The following is a 16902-nucleotide window of genomic DNA, read 5'->3' on the forward strand; positions in this document are numbered from 1 at the left end:
CTTCATCAACTCTCCCGCGCAACAGTTCCGTCGAGAAGAGCAAAGACGATTCAGTAGAATGGTTTGCCCTAAAGCCGGACTGTGAGGGTTGGAGGAGTTGGCCCTCTTCCATATATTTCGCCATCTGACCATTCACAATCTTCTCCACTACTTTAGCACAGTTGGTTGTTAGTTAGTTGGTATTTTAAAACAGGCCAAGTTTAGACATGCCAAGGTTGCCCTATTATTCTTGCAAAGGGCCAACAATCCTCTAACGCTGTCTTATATTATGAATTTCATTAAGGTTGCATTAAGGTTAAGGAACACAAGAGGGTTGGGCTGATTGAATTTCTTGTAAATCTTTTTTAAATCTAATTTTGTAGTGGGCATGTGATGTTCATGAATTGTATTTTTTATTGTCCCTTTTTTAAATGTATAAATATGTACTTCTATGGTGTTTTTTAAATACCGAATAAAGGATTATATTGATTGATTGATTGAGTCCTGAAGGTAGTTAAATGAGATGTAAGTTGTTTAGTGCTCTACAGGGTCAGAATCTAGGGTTCTACTCCATGTCATCAAAGAGTGGTGCTCTCTATGAGTTGTTTTTATGACCAAAAAGCATATAAAAAGCATGCAGACACATGTTGTGTTCATTCTATAATCCTTTATTCACATTATGTTATGTTATGTTATGTTATTTGGATTTTTTAAGCGCACAGCAGCCCCAGCTAAGGGGCGTCCCGGCGCTGTAACTGGAAAAAGTAACATAACTAATAACACAGAAAAAGTAGGGAGTGATTAATAAGACAGAGGAAAGAAATAGGTTTTGACAGCTTTCCTAAAAGCAAGAAGGTCATCCAAAGAGCGAATGTAGGCAGGAAGTACGTTCCATAGTTTAGAGGCCAGGACCGTAAACGATCGGCCACCCAATCTACATTTTTGAAATCGGGGGACAAGTGCCAGATTTTGGCCAGCAGAACCAAGGCTGCGCGAAGGGGTGTACGAGGACAACAGGTGCTGAAGGATGATAGGGGTGTTAGATTTAAGAATTTTGAACGCAAAGCAGAGGGCCTTGAACTCTATGCGCCTGATTACTGGCAGCCAGTGCAGATTGAAAATTGTGCTACTGGCTGAGCAGAAGCGTGGCAGGCCCACCAGGGCCCTAGCTGCCGCATTCTGCACCCGTTGAAGTCGCAAGACTTCCGCCTGGTTGGCGCCCAAGAACAGTGAGCTCGCGTAATCGAGCCTCGATAGTACTCTAGCTTGGATCACCATCTGGCGGGTAGGGGCATCAAAAAATTTGAGGATAGGCCTCAAGCCACGCAAAATGCCGAAGTACATGGATGCCACCTTCTTAGTGTGGAACGAGAAGGTTAGTTTGGAATCCAGCCAGACGCCAAGATTTTTGAGTTCGGAGACAGGTTTTGGGGGAGGTCCCAGCTCCTTAGGCCACCAGCTAGCACCCCACAGATCAGGATGTTTCCCCAGCACCATCACCTCAGTTTTGAGGGCGTTGAGTTGTAAACAATTGGATGTAAGCCAACTAGCAACGGCCCTCAAACCATCCGCAAAGTTCGATGCCAGTTGGTCAGAGTCCCCGTTAAGAGCCACCGCCAACTGGGTATCATCGGCGTATGATACCATAGTGAGACCCCAACTCTTCGCAACCTCCGCCAAAGGTTGAAAGTAGAGGTTGAAGAGAGTGGGGCTCAACGCCGAGCCCTGCGGGACTCCTTGAGTGATGGCGTGGGGCTTGGATCTGAACGGTGGCACTACAACCTGAAAGGATCGTTCCGAAAGGAACGATTGAAACCAATCCAACGCCCTGCCTGAAATACCAGCCTCACCAAGCCTTCGAATAAGAATGGTGTGAGATACAGTGTCAAAGGCGGCACTGAGGTCCAAGAGGACCAGTGCCGCCGTTTGACCTGCATTTAGTTGAGAGCGGAGATGTTCAACCATGAATAGAAGTGCTGTCTCTGTACTATGTCCAGATCTAAAACCATTCTGTGTAGGATCTAGAAGATGTGCAGATTCCAGATGGTTTGTTAAGATGTTATTCACATGGGCCTCTGTAATTTTTGCCACCCAGGGAAGGAGGGAGATGGGTCGATAACTCTCCGGCTTCAACGGATCCAATCCAGGCTTCTTTATGATGGGCATGACGCAGGCAGCCTTCCAACTACGTAGAACTAAACCGATGGTAAGGGATTGCTCCACCAGATGGCGGATAGGAGGAAGGCAAAAGGACGCCGAGTCCATAAACTGGGCAGGTCTCAAAGGGTCATCCGGTGAGCCAGACTTGACTTTGGCCGCTAGGAGATTAAACTCCTGCTCCGATGGTATAGAGAGAGAGGCCAAGCACTGAGAAGTACGCAATGTCAAGGTCGTACTGTCAGGGTCAGCTTTGGGAAAAGAGCGGTAGATGGCATTTACTTTTTCCACAAAGAAGTTGGCTAACGACTCACAGTGGGCAAGGGAACAGATCTCCGTAATAGGAAGTCTGTTCACTGTGAGCTCCTTCAAGACTTTGAAAACCAGTTTGGACGGATTAGAGCTCGCCTGGAACTCCTGTGCATAGTAGTCAGCTCGGGCCCGGCAGACAGCTCTGTGGTATGTCTTTACCTTGGCCAGGTAGCATACTTTCAGGTTTTTATCATAATTCTTCCTCCATGCTCTTTCGGCTTGTCGGCAGTTAGCTTTAATACACCTGAGTGCCTCCGTGTACCAGGGATTAGGCTGAGAATTTAGATTCCTACTCCAGCCGGCTGGGATTAATACGTCAAGGACTTTAACAATCCAAGCGCAAAAGATGGTATACCCAGTTGCAACGTCATCCGTGTGAGCCAGAGGTGTGGTGCTCAGGAGACGATGGAAGTCCTCCAATTTGAGCTTTTTCCAGGGCCGCCTGAAAGATGTTTTATCAGGCTTCCCAATAGAATGTGTCACCATTGTGACAGAAACCTCAATGAGGTAATGATCACTCCATCCCATGGGTCTAGGGGGTGAGACCTCGGCCAGTTGAAGGTTTGTAAAGACCGGATCGAGGATATGACCTCCCTCATGGGTCGGATGACGGACCAGTTGGAGTAGCTGTACTGCTTCAAGGTCGTCCAGCAGACCTCTAACCGCTGGTATCTCCATGGCATCAAAGTGTATATTAAGATCGCCGATGATGGTAATGTTGGAGGAGAGCAGAGAGAGAGAGCTTACTAGCTCAGGAAGGGCTTTCCTGAAAGCACTGTCACTCCCTGGAGAACGGTAAATCAGAAGTCCTGACAATGTTTGATGCTGACTAATGCTGATGGAAAAATGGGCACACTCTGCGCCAGCCAAGTCCATAGGCTTCCAGGTGCAAGTGAAGCAAGTTTTAAAAGCCACGGCTATGCCTCCGCCTCTTCCCTTGCGGTTTAGTGTGTGGATTGCGTAGCCCGGAGGGAGGGCCAGATTAATAATGGCCGTATTCTCATCACCTAGCCAGGTCTCCGTCATGAAGAAGACATCAGGACCTTCTAAGGAGATAAGTTCATAAATATCTCGATGATGTTTCGACAGGATCTGACATTATGGTGCCAAAGTTTAACGGCACTAGAGGGTGAAGGTTCCTTCTTACGATGCAGCAGTACCTGGCTAGAGGCCATCGTCGGTGCCGATAGTTCCCACCATCCGCATGGGCAAGTATGAGGGCCGCACAGGGGATGCTGAGCCGAGTGCGAACAAGAAGGCAGACATCGTCTGATCAAATGAAGAGCCTGACTGGAATACTGATAGATCATATCTGCAGCACGATAGCGTCCTGCCGCGTCCTGCGTCTCCCTTGCGCAGACGAGCGCAGACGGGCAGGACTCTGGCAGGACTCAGGCTAAGCGAAGGCGTCCAACTGCGCGTCCCACTGCGCGGGAGGGAGCGACTTTAAATAGGTGCTCCAATCAGCCCTTAGCGCGCGAGTCCGCTCCAAGATGGCGGCGGCCGCCGGATGAATTTGCCCCAATCCAAGATGGCGCCCACCAAAGTTCGCCCCCGGGACCCGGACCCACCAAAGTGGTGGTGCTTTGTGGCAAGAGAGCACTTTTTATATGCAGTGAGGGGAATGAGGAGCGCGAGCAGCAAACAAGATTTTAAAAACAGTGGTAAGCAAAACCGATTGTCAAACACAAATACAGAACGAGGAAATGCTAAAATACACAGCGCTAATGCAAGCGCAAGCGCAGCAATGTGGTAGCCAGTGACAGATTATGCATCAAGATGAATATGCCTTATTAACATTAATAAGCAAGTTTACACATGGTTATTATAGATGATTGTATTCATACTCACAAAAGTCTGAGTTTAGAGAGAGTCTCATAGTGAATTTGAGCTCTCGAAAGATCACAGACATTGAAGAACAGGTCCTTAATAAAGGATTAGGCTTTGTACCTAGCAACAGAACAGATCCATTCCAACTACGTTGCGAAATCGAGAAATTCTTCAGAAAAGTGTGGCTGCATTTTTTCTTCTGAGATAAAAAATCAGAAACAGAGGACAGAATATCGTATACTGGACTGCAGAAACCCTCAACATTCAATCCTCTTTTACATAGAGTCCCACCCCAAGTAGGAGCCTTTGAGAAGGCGGTGATACATGATATTACCAAACTTACCAGCTGCGAAAATCAGACTTTTTCAAATCTGTCACGAGAAGAAAGATCTACAGTTCATTCACTAGCCAAAGATCCCACCATTATAATAAAACCAGCGGATAAGAGAGGAGCTACTGTGATCATGGACCTGTCTACCTATCGAGAAGAATGTCTTAGACAACTCAGGGATCCTAGACACTATCGCCTCCTTACAGAAGACCCTACCGCCAGGTTACTCAATGAGATTAAACATATGGTGGAAGAAGCATCCGCAGAAGGTTGGATCACTGAATCTGAAGCTCGCTATTTGACAACTGCCTGTCCTGTTACTCCGTATTTGTATAATCTGCCAAAAATACATAAAGTACAGAGACCGCCTCCAGGACGCCCGATTATTTCGGGTATCGGTTCTTTGTTGGAGCCTCTGTCCACTTTTTTGACTTTTTTCTGAGGCCCCTTGTAAGAAAAATGCCAACGTTCTTGCAGGATACCACAGACGTCCTGCGGCTTCTCCCTAAGATCGAGTTCAACATCGAGACTGACCTATTGGTCAGTTTCGATGTTGAATCTCTTTACACCTGCATACCTCAACAAGAGACTTTGCAAGCCGTTAGAAGCCTCCTGGAAAATTCTGTTTTAGAAACCATCACACCAATCAACTTCATCATGGAATGTGCCCGTCTAGCCATGACAGAAAATGTCTTTGCTTTTGAAGACAGCCTGTATCTACAAACATCGGGCACGTCGATGGGCAGCGTCTTCGCCCCTTCACTAGCAAATCTTTATGTACATCTTTTTGAAGAGAAATGTGTCCTCAACCACACCGACCCTTTTTTTGATCAGGTGTTGGTGTGGAAACGCTATATTGATGACATTTTTGTTGTCTGGCATGGAACATCAGAAACTATTTCAAATTTTCAGAAATGGCTCAACGACCAACATCCATTTCTGAAGTTCACTGTGGAGTATAGCTAGCAGGAGCTTGCAATCAAGAGATTGTGAAACTGGAAGCTATTGATAAAAAAGAGCACGAAGGAGTTACTATTGTTTTGTCAGAAAAGTTGAAATCAAAGTTGGATTCTTTAGAGAAGACAATTTCTAAAACTGCTGGTTTTGAAAAGACTCTATATGTATGTTTAAATTGTCGTATAATTTTACGACAGAATTTAAATGTGGAAAGAGGTTTAGTAAATGGAGCAATGGGTCATGTTGTTGATTTTATGAATTACCGAAATAGAGATGGAATTGAATTTTTGAAAATTAAATTTGATGGAATTGAAGAAGTACAACAGTTTAGTCGTTGTTCTGTTCGGTTTTTGCTTGTGGAAGATTTATATGTCTGCCGAAAACAGTTTCCTGTTTCTTTTTCATATGCAGTAACTATTCATAAATCTCAAGGTTTAAGTGTAGATAGTGCTTTGATGAATATTGGAAGTTCTGTCTTAAAGGAGGGTAAGGCATATGTTGCTTTATCTCGAGTCAGAACTTCATCTGGATTGTACTTGATTGATTTTGATGAGACAAAGATTAGTGCAGATCTAAATTGTGTAAAGGAATATAATAGGTTAAGAAGAGAGTATGCTCCAAATTTACCTCAATATCCTCTATTTGAAAAGCGTGTAGTAGGCCGAAAAAGAAGAAATGAGAAAAACTGTAGCAAGGCTGTAGCAAAAAAAAGAAAACTAGATGAACCAGTAATTGTAAGCAGAAACAAAGAGGATTCTGTTGAAGATATTGTTGGATTTCAGTTTGAGAACAGTTCTGGTGTCAACTGCTACGCTAATGTAGTGGTTAATGTTGTTTTTCTTCTCCAAAGTTTACAAGAAGAGATTGTTGAAAATCGGGATCAAAGTTTTTGTTGTTTGTTGAATACTGTGTTTGAGAAATGTAGCAGTGATAGAACAAATATAGAAAGTGTTTCTGATTTTCGAAATGATTTAGACATATGTTCCGGTATAACTCAATTTTCTCAGGATATTTAGCAAGATTGTCCGGAATTTCTAATGTATATGCTTGTTGTATTGCAAGAGGAAGGTATAGATGTTGAAAATATTTTTGGTCTTTCTTATAAATGGCAACATGTCTGCGATAATTGTTCCTTTTCAAGTAGTACAACAGTAGGTACCGAAAGATTTATATATTTGACTTTACCAGACTGCAAATCAGTGTCTTTTATTAATCTAGTTAGAGCAGCTGATCAAAACATGTACCCAATGTAACTGTGCAATGCTATTAACATTATTTATACAAAACGATGTAGACCTGATGGAACTAAATTAACAACTTTAATTAAAAATGTTGTGGCTTCTCAATTATCAATTTCAGGAAGAACCTTTGTAACAGTAGAAATTATTTTCCATGATGGTCCTTCAACAACATCTGTATATTATACAGCTTATTTAAAATGTCAAAACGGTTGGACCTATTGTAATGATACTGTTTTGACTTTCAAAAAAGGTTTGCCTTTTGACTTAAAAAATTCTTACCTAGGGTTTTTACAACCGAAATTTTAGGAAAAGTAATTGGCCTAGAAAGATCGGAGCAATTGATAAATGTTAGTCATCAGGATACTATATGATGTTCAGATTCTGATAGTTTACTGGTTGATTAAGGTTTTATGGACATGATTCACATCCTTGGGTGGAGATATAAATATCGTTAGGTATTACGAAAGACGTTGGAGCTTTTCATGCAGAAGGCCGGGAAATGGAAGGTCAAGAGTATTATTAAATATTCTCCAAAACAAGGAATTTTTACGTACTATTTGGCCATGTTGGAAAGTACATCAATGAAAAATGAGTTTCTCGGGTAAATGTTGATAATATATGTTTTTACATAAATTTGTAATGATACTCAATTGATTTTCAAACAACGTTTCCTTTTGACTTAACAAATTCTTACCTAGTGTTTTTAGAACCCAAATTTTTGTGAAAGTAATTGGACAATGAAGATTGGAGCAATTAATAAAAGTAAGTGTGTTGTTCTAAATTAGTTTGTGAGTGAAAGTGATCAAGCTAATTAGTAAACTGGTAGTTGTCACAGAGGTAGTATAAGTGTATCACATAGTGAGTGATATCAGTATTATAGGAAATGTTTATCAAGAGTAAGTCAGAGGTGTAAATATAATTTTTGTTAGATGATGAAATAGATGTTGGACTTTTCATTCCGAAAGTTGGGTAAATGGAAGTTTAAAACTACTAATAATTAATTTCCAAAAAGAGGACTTTCTGTATACCATTTGGCCATGTGGAAACGTATGTAAATGAAGATTACGTATTTCGGGTAAATGTGGTTAATATATGTTTTTATATCACTTTAGTTTGAGAGTATAATAATGAGATACTGTATCTTAGAAATTGCTGTTTGGAAGAAAACATTTAAGATATGTTTTTTCTACGTTTTATGTTTTTTTTAAACACAATCATTTTGATTGTGTTTTTTCTTCCCGCTGTGATATGATGAGTAGTATTGAACTCACTGTTTTTAGTGAAAATCAATATATTCTGAGAACAGCAAAAATAAACCATATAACATGTTGTACAAGTTAATTTGCATTTTGTATTGTGAAATATATATTATAAATGATTTCTTTACTCTCTTCTACAGATATTACATTTATAAGGTAAGTACAACTAATAAAAAATACATTTTCATTACTTTTTTATTTCTGTTTCTCTCTATCCTTCCCTTACTGCCTCTCTCTTAACCTCACTGCTTTCATTCCTTCAGTTTCACACTCCCTTTCTCTTATGTTCACTCCCTTTAACTCATCCACATTTTGTCACTGACTTTGTTTTGCTCTTTCACATAGTCCCCTTCTCTCACTCTGTCCTTCTCTCCCTCTATTTCCTCACTCTTTTAGTCTTCTTGTCTCATGCTCACTCACCTTTATTCATCCTCTATCACCTCTGTTTCGTCAAACTTACTGTCATTCTTTTACCCTACGTCACCCCTGTCCCTTTATTTTGCTTCCCTTACTTATCCTCATTCAGTATACTTCACTTCCCTTCTTCCTAGTCTTCTCACCCACTCATGTTAAGTCAGTCCCTCTGTTTCACTCCCCTTCACCTCTCTTTCCTTCCTTTGCTCACTCATTAATTCCTATTCTGTCACTCACCTAACTGCACTTCAAACACACCTTCATAAAACTCCCTGTGTCCTCTTACTTTCTCTGTACTCTTCCATCACTCCCTCTCTCTTAGACTCACTGTTGTTAACGCATCTGCAATAATTCCCCCTTCCCTCTCCCTCATTTTCCTTCCCTAACTCCTCTTTCCTTTTTCTCCTGTTTGTCTCTTGTACTGTGAATAATGTATTATAACTGATTTGTTTTTTGTTTCCACAGATATTTCATTTATAAGGTAAGTACGACTGACTTAAAAAAACTTTTTTATTTCTCTTTTTGTCTATCCTTCCATCGCTCCCTGTCTCTTAGCGTGACTCTCTTCATCACCTCATTCTGTCACTCCTTTTCCCTCACCTACACTACCTCATTTTCCTTTTTTTGATCCCTCACTGAGTGTCCTTCTATCACTCCTTCATTAACTCTCTGTGTGTAGTCAATCACTCACTCCCATTGTCTCACACTCACTCAACTTTATCCACCCTCTATCGTTTGTCTTTCTTCAACTTCACTGTCCTTCTCTCACTCACCTCTCCCTTGTTTCGTTAGGCTGCTTCCCTCAGTACCCTTTATTCCTATCCTTCATTCCCCTTCTCCTTTCTTGTTTCCCTCACTTATCTTTTCTCAGTTCATCTGATTTACTCCCCTTTACCTCTCTTTCCTTCTTTTGCTCCCTTACTCATTAACCTTTCCTCACTCACCTTACTCCACTTCAGTTACTCCTTCTGTCACTCGCTTTGAACTCTGACATCCTCACTTCCCTTTCTTTACTGTCTCTCTGTTAGCCTTACTTCCTCTGTCCCTTCACTGTCTCACTGCCCTTCCCTTACACTCACTCTCTTTAACTCACCCACACTCCATCACTTGTCTTTCTTTGCTCCCTCACTCAGTCCCATTCTCTCACTCTTTCCTTCACTCCCTCTGTGTCCTCAGTCCCCTTGTCTCACGCTCATTTGCCATCTCTCTTTTGACTGTGCTATGTCTTCCTTTGGCTGTTCCATGTTTCTCTCTGGGTGTGCCAGCTTACCCTTTGTCTGCACAATATATACTTGTGCCTGTGTCATCTTACCCTCTGCTTGCACCATCTCACCTTCTACTTGTTCTAACTCACTCTCTGCCTGCACCTTTTTACCATCTACCTGTGGCATCTGTCCCTCTGTGTGTGCCATCTAACTTTCCCATCTTTTAATCTTCTTCCTTCTTTCTTGTATTGTGAAATATACATTGTATGCATTACAATTTATTTTGTCCTTGTGTTTTACAGATATTATATTTAAAAAAAATAATTTCCTTAACTTTATTATATCTTAGAAGGTAAGTATAACAAATAAAAAACGTTGTTCGCAATAGTGTCTACTTTTTTTTATTTATAAGGTAAGTATGCGAAAGAAAAATAAGTTTGTTATCACTCTGTTATTGTGACCGAATAACTGCCTCACTCTTTCTCAGTCCTTTGCTCTATCTCTCTCTACATATCTCTCCCTGACACTTAATCTTGTATGTTTTCTCTTTCTACCACTCCTCCTCTTTACCTCAGTCAGTTTCCCTCTTTCTTTATTTTTTTGTGTTTGATCCTATTTTCCTTCCTTCACTCTGTTATCCATTTCTTACCTGTTAGTAAGCCTTAATTTATTGGCACTCCACTTTCCCCAGTGCACTTCCTTGGTAAATCTAGATGTAGGTGGCACTGAAAACAGTGCCACAGGCCCTTAAGTATTCGTTAGTTACCACCAAATACTATTCGGTGGTAAATAACAAATTCCTGTGTACATTTGTGCCATGTGGCACACATACAAGCCGTAAGAGCATGTATGTGTGTGACATGGTGGCACACACGTTAGGATCAGGGGTGCAACAGGGTGTCAAAGTGATAACCTGTCCCCCTTGACAATTCAGTTATTTTACCAAATCGGTATTTACTGGTTCGGTAATTGCCATTGATTCCTATTGGCCTCATGGCCCATAGGAATAAATGGCAATTACCGAATCGGTTAATACCGATTCGGTAAAATGACTGAATTATATAGATTTGGTAATTTCAAAAGAGAAATTAACTACATCCCATTTACCTACTCTTAAATGTTGAACAGGTATGATTTGGTATTTAAGAGTAGGCAAATGGAGATTACATACATGTGGCCCATTGAGTTGTAACATATTTATATACATATGTTACATTTCAGTGCTTTGGAAGTACTACAGTATACTATAGGTAAACACCCTATAGATTTATGCTGTACCACATCCTTATAGTTTTGCTCTTTTACATTTACTATAACAAACTTTTACATACAAACATAGAAATATAGTTCTTTTTTTGACCAGTAGAGGTAGTTCTAAAAAGAACAGGTTTTATTTTTTATTTTTTTTGGTTGCTAGAAAAACAGTGTAAAAAAATGGACTTTATAACAACAACAATTGTTCAACATGAACAAACCATGAAAAATAATGAAAAAAAATATTTGGTGCACTTGTGGCTCCTGTTTTTCTGCAAAATAACTTCTACGGACTGTTGTCCAAAGGCAACTAATTTATTGTACTGTATGCACTGCATCATTAGATTTTTCAATTCCGGTTGGATATTGGCAATCATGGAAGCTGGCATTGGTGGTGCTGTTGAAGTACTAGGAGCAGAGCCCTGCTCTTCAGATCTACGCACCACAGCTCTAGCCCAATTGTTGGGGTGCATATTCTTAACATGGCGTTCCATGCTATAGGTTCCAAAAGATTATTTTTTATTTGGATTTCCTCTTGACAATACTGTGTCACAGATTTTGCATGTGACATGCGGTGCATTGACTTTCTTCAAACCTACTGGGAATGAAAAAAACTTCCAGACTATGGACTCTTTTTTAGATGGATGGGGGTCCTCTTTCACAAATTCTTCTGAAGAGGAATGTTCTGATTCCTCACGTTCAGCCATTTCCAAACAAGCCAGGAGCTGTTGAAAGTAGATGTTGCTTCTCTGAAAGCCAAAGAAGAATGATGAACATGGGAGGGGTCTGTCTACAATTGGAGTAGGAAGTATTATAAACCAATAAAATGTCTTGTTTTCAGGTCACATGGTTGAACGTAATTTTACGGAGCGTTTACGTAAGCTTACGTAAGCTTACGGTGTTTTTACGTATTATTTACGGAGCGGTTACGTCATCTTACGATGCGCTTACGTAATACGCACCCTCGCAAGATTTATAATTGCTTTAATAAAGTTATATATGGTCTTTAAAAGTTTATATTAACATGTTCTTTATTATCCCAGATAATGTGTACCTTTACATTGTGCAATGAATACGTACATATAACGATTTAAAGTTTATAAAACTTTCGGGGGTAAGAGCTCAAAGCTTTTACGTTGCGCGGACGGAGCTCTTATGCTGCGTGCACGTGCGATGCACCCTCGCAAGATTTGTTAATACTTTAAAAAGTAATATACTGTTGTCAAAAGTTTTTAAAAAACATTTTCTACATTAAAGCAAATATTGTCTACCTTTAAAATCAACGGTAAAAACGTAGATATTATGTTTTAGAAATTTTAAAAAATTTGCCGGGGTAAGAGCTCAGAGCGTTTACGCTTTCGGAGCGTTCACCGTGCGCGGACCCTGTAATCATATAAAAGAAACCTTGAAACTAAAAATATATATATTCACTGAAAAAACTATAAGTTTGAAGCCTTATATAGTTAGGTATTAGCATCAGTGATGCCATTTGAGATGTCATCAGTGATGTCATCAGTGATGTCACTGACCATGTCATGAATGATGTAATATAATAGCAGTGGATTGCTGGTGCGGGAAATATAGTTAGTCCAATTAACTATATAGGAGCAATTTCAATGTTTTTTTAAATGCTAATACCTAACTATATATGACCTGAAACCTATGGTTTTTTCAGTGAATTTGCACTGCTTTTTAAATGCTAATTCCTAACTATATATGACCTGAAACCTATGTTTTTTTCAGTGAATTTCCAAGGTTTTTTAAATGCTAATACCTAACTATATATGACCTGAAACCTATGGTTTTTTCAGTGAATATATATATATATGTACATTTGCAACTTAACTATAACAATGTTTATAATGAAATGTGCCTACTGAGTCCATGAGAAGCTTTCATTGGTTTACTTTACCATGTCACACCTCTGTTTCCTTTTAAACTCTCTTAACATGGTTTGCCTTGAAATGGCAGCGTACAACAAATATTAAACACTGGAATTATTCGCTGAAATATCACTTTCACTTTCAATAAATATGAGGATGGATTTGGTTATCCTTCTTTTTAACTAGTTAGGACTTTCCGGCCACATCTGACTTGGTGCTCATTTCTCCTTGTAGGCACATCTTCATCTGCTCAAAACAACATCATGGGAACTGGTGAGTAAAAAAAAATAAGTCACCAAGGTAAGAGTATGACCTTTGTATGCACTAGTAAAATGCCACTTGATGGTACATTTCTGTTCTGCAAAGTCATAGCAGGTTGGTGTAAGACACGCCTGCATGATGGACTGTAAACATGGTGCACTTACGATCCCACTTTACTATGCGTGAATGCAAGAAAGGACCTCACATCCACCATTGGAATGAACCGTATGTAGTTCTGTTCCTCTCGGCGCCAAGTGCTCCTGCTTTTCTAACCTGTCCTACTCATAGGGTGGTTGTGTACTTTCTAACCACAATGAAAACCATGAGGAACCATTCTGTGATGCAAAGAAACCCAGATGTAAACTGGCAACAAATAGACCTCATTTGCACTGTAGCCAAACACCCTGATTCTTGGAATATATTGGTTTAGTTGATTGGGAGACAATCAATTCCAAGCATAAGAATTACTGATTCACTTTTGTCAGAAAATGAGCTTTTTTGTTTTCAGTATTGATGCAGGAATTATTTTATTTTTTATAACAGGGAGCTGTAAAGATGTTTGATTAGCTTCAGCAAGTTTATTCACGTATAGATTCATGTGGTCACCTCATATCCGAGTTATTGAAATCTAAATTCCTAAAAAAGATAAAATAGGATTAGAAATCGCATACTATCAATCAATTAATCAATCAATCAAGTCGCTTATAGAGTGCACTACATACCGTGAGGGTCTCAAGGCGCTGAGTTTGTTTGTTTATTGCATTTGCAGATCAAGTGTCTTCTGGTTTGCTAATTCATTTTAAATATCTTTAGAATTCTAAAAACATTCACCCCTTCACACTGCCCAATAACGTCCCTTGTTAGAACCTAGTTCACAGAACTTTGCACATCGGAGGTTCAGATCGGTGAAACATCTGCTTTCTTTTGATTGGCTGTGCTCGATTCTGAAACTTTCACTGTTTTATTATTCACATTGTAGGCCTGGATTCACTCCTATTATTATAGTAGGTTAGTAGCCCAGGACAAATGGGGGGTGAAGATATCAAGCTCCCTGATTCAGAATGGGACCCCCGGAAACTGAAGCACTGTTAAGATATTTAAGGAGAGACACTGAAACACAAAATATACATTGAGACTGTTGAAATGTCAAGAGTTATAAAAAATACAATGTACATTTTGTGACTTACCTTTTCCTCAGTGTTGAGAGGCTGTGACTAACCCCTGTCCTACCAACAATCAGGCTGGCAGCCAAATCACCAAGTGGAGGCTCTGGGACTGCCGTGATGCGGATGTAATATACAGGTATGGTAGCAGATAGATGCTAAATTCCAAGTGATTAGTATCAGAATAGTAGACTGGAGGCATCTGTAGCAGTCAATAAACACACAAACAGAAAAGGTGCTGACACAAACAAAAGCTAAAACATAACCAGGAGCAGAAGGAGAGGAGCTAATACAGGGCAGAGAAAGATGATGTGGAGGACAAAAATACATGCACGCAAAACAAATATTCTAATACCTAATGACTTTGAAGCAGGTTTGTGGATCCATACAGCACTTGGCAGACTATTTTACATTGTGCTTACTCTTGCTGCTTTGAATTTCATGCAAAGACATCATATGTGAGAGCCCTAATGAGGTGGTCAAAAAGCTGCATTTCCCAATACAAATCACAAAGGAATCTTTGGGTTCCACTATAGAAAGTAACACTTAATGGATCTGCCTGAAACCTGAGGTTCCTCACTGGATGCTTTAACAGCCTTTCAAATACCATGCTGAATCCTTGACCAGTGTCTAAAAAATGAACATATGCCAGGTGTTGCAATTGGGTTCTGCCCATTCAGTATTCTTGGATTGTTTTGCTTTTAGGAGCACCTGGTTTTGGACTTTTTACTGTGGGCGTGGGCGAGTCTCACTGCCGGTGTCTCACCCACGGTAATCACATGACAAAAGGACTGCACATGTTTACCACCAGTGTCCTCCTTTTAAAATAAGGCTGCTGAGATGCAACAAAGTTAAGGAGCACTTGGCTGGTTTCATGTGAACACGTGTGCACAGACACATTTGTGAGGACTGTACGTGTGAGACTAATGTTGTGGGCAGCCCAATAACAGCCCAATAACTGTGCACAGGTAGTCTGGTGCAGAGGGGAAGATGTAAGGTTAGATATTTATCTGGTGCAGGTCTTAGAATATTAGTGTACACACATAGGGTCAGTCAGGGAGATTTACTAATTTTTCTGTAGTGACACTTTATTGTACACCAAGAGGGAAAACTGCCTTAGAGCAGAGTTTCGATTCCCTTTGACCTACAAAGTCCAGTGATATGTCAAATTGGGGTGAAACATGTGCTTGACAATCAAATCTGCAAGTTACACTAAGATATCTGTGTATGTTAAGGGTCAGAAGAAGAGAACAGGTATTTTGTCACCCTGCTGTTTCAAGTTAAATATATGTTCTCCAGTAGCAGGAACAAGTCCGCGCTACACAAAAGGAATAATTAATAATGCTTCCCTTGAAGATAAAGAAATCCAAATTTTTAATTGCTTGCCCCACTGCACCAGGGCCTGGGACAGCCCATGCACACTGAACAAAGCCTGGACAACTGGAGCTATCACAGGAGGGAGCTTCTCTTTCAAACCTTTGTTTTGGAAAGTCCCTACCAGTGATGTCGGTGAGGTGTCAGGCTGAGGCCTCCAGATTAGTGACACCTGTATGATACATGCTGTGAAGGAGGGTTGGTACAAGGGTAGAGAGGTGATGTTCCACTCAGGATTAGCCAGGGAAACCAGGTTCCTAGAAAGGTACACCCAGCTTTAAAGAGTCTCACACAGGGGGAGACTCTCTCTTGGTTGGTGTTTTTGTACGTCTGGCTGCACGTCCTATGACAGCGATAGGCATGAGCAACTGGAATGAAGAACACCCGATGCCCAAAAAGGATTCAGTTTACTCCGGAACCATGGGTCCCCCCCAAGGGCTAGTGAGGCTGGCCCACCTAGAACCTTCTGAGGACCAGTTGGGGGAAAGCCCTGGCTTTCTGCACTCAGATACAAAGACCAAGAGGAGAGCTGGAAAAAGGACTTCGTGGAACCTGCTCCCTGTAGACTACGCCATTTCATTTTGGAGGTGAGGAAATCTGCTAGAGTGCACCACCAGGAGTAGATTGAGCCCAAGATTGCCCAAATTGGCCCAACAGGTCTCGAGTTAGGCATTTTGAAGATAGGTGACCAAATGGAGTGAAAGTGTCTCCACTGCCTTTCCTGACTTTTGTCCCATCAAGGAGCATTATCATCGTATAGCCGGGGGAGGGGGCAGCATGGAGCACCACCCCAGAGCTCAGAGGACCCTGAAATCTCAATCCCAGCTGGGTTTCCTTCACAGGGGCCTGCAACTGCACACTCTGTAAGAGGTGAATATACAGCACTGCGCCCCCCCCATAAGTAGGCATGGGCCTGTACTGCTTCAAGTGTTTGGGAAGAATGGGCAGCACCACCAACGTGGAAATCCCAGGTCACGGGTGAGGGAGAAAAGCTACTGGCTTGTGCCTCAGCAGGAAAGTGAGGCTGCTATTCAAGAGCCGGATGGGAAGCCCAGGGTGGGCTCCCTAGGCTGCCCCCAACAATATGAGCAGATGGGGTGCCAGGGTGGGACTGGGCACACCCCAAAAACAAAAGAGATAACAAAAAATAATCTGTGCAGCTCTCCCTGGCACAGTGGGTGAGCGCTAGTAAAATATTTACAGGTTCCCGAAAGGAGCGCCCCACAAAACCTGTAGGACCTGATTTGCCGATGTCTTTCCCATGTTGTCATGGCCCCAGGAT

Source organism: Lissotriton helveticus, chromosome 4_1 (assembly GCF_964261635.1).
Source record: "Lissotriton helveticus chromosome 4_1, aLisHel1.1, whole genome shotgun sequence".
Lineage (NCBI taxonomy): Eukaryota > Metazoa > Chordata > Amphibia > Caudata > Salamandridae > Lissotriton > Lissotriton helveticus.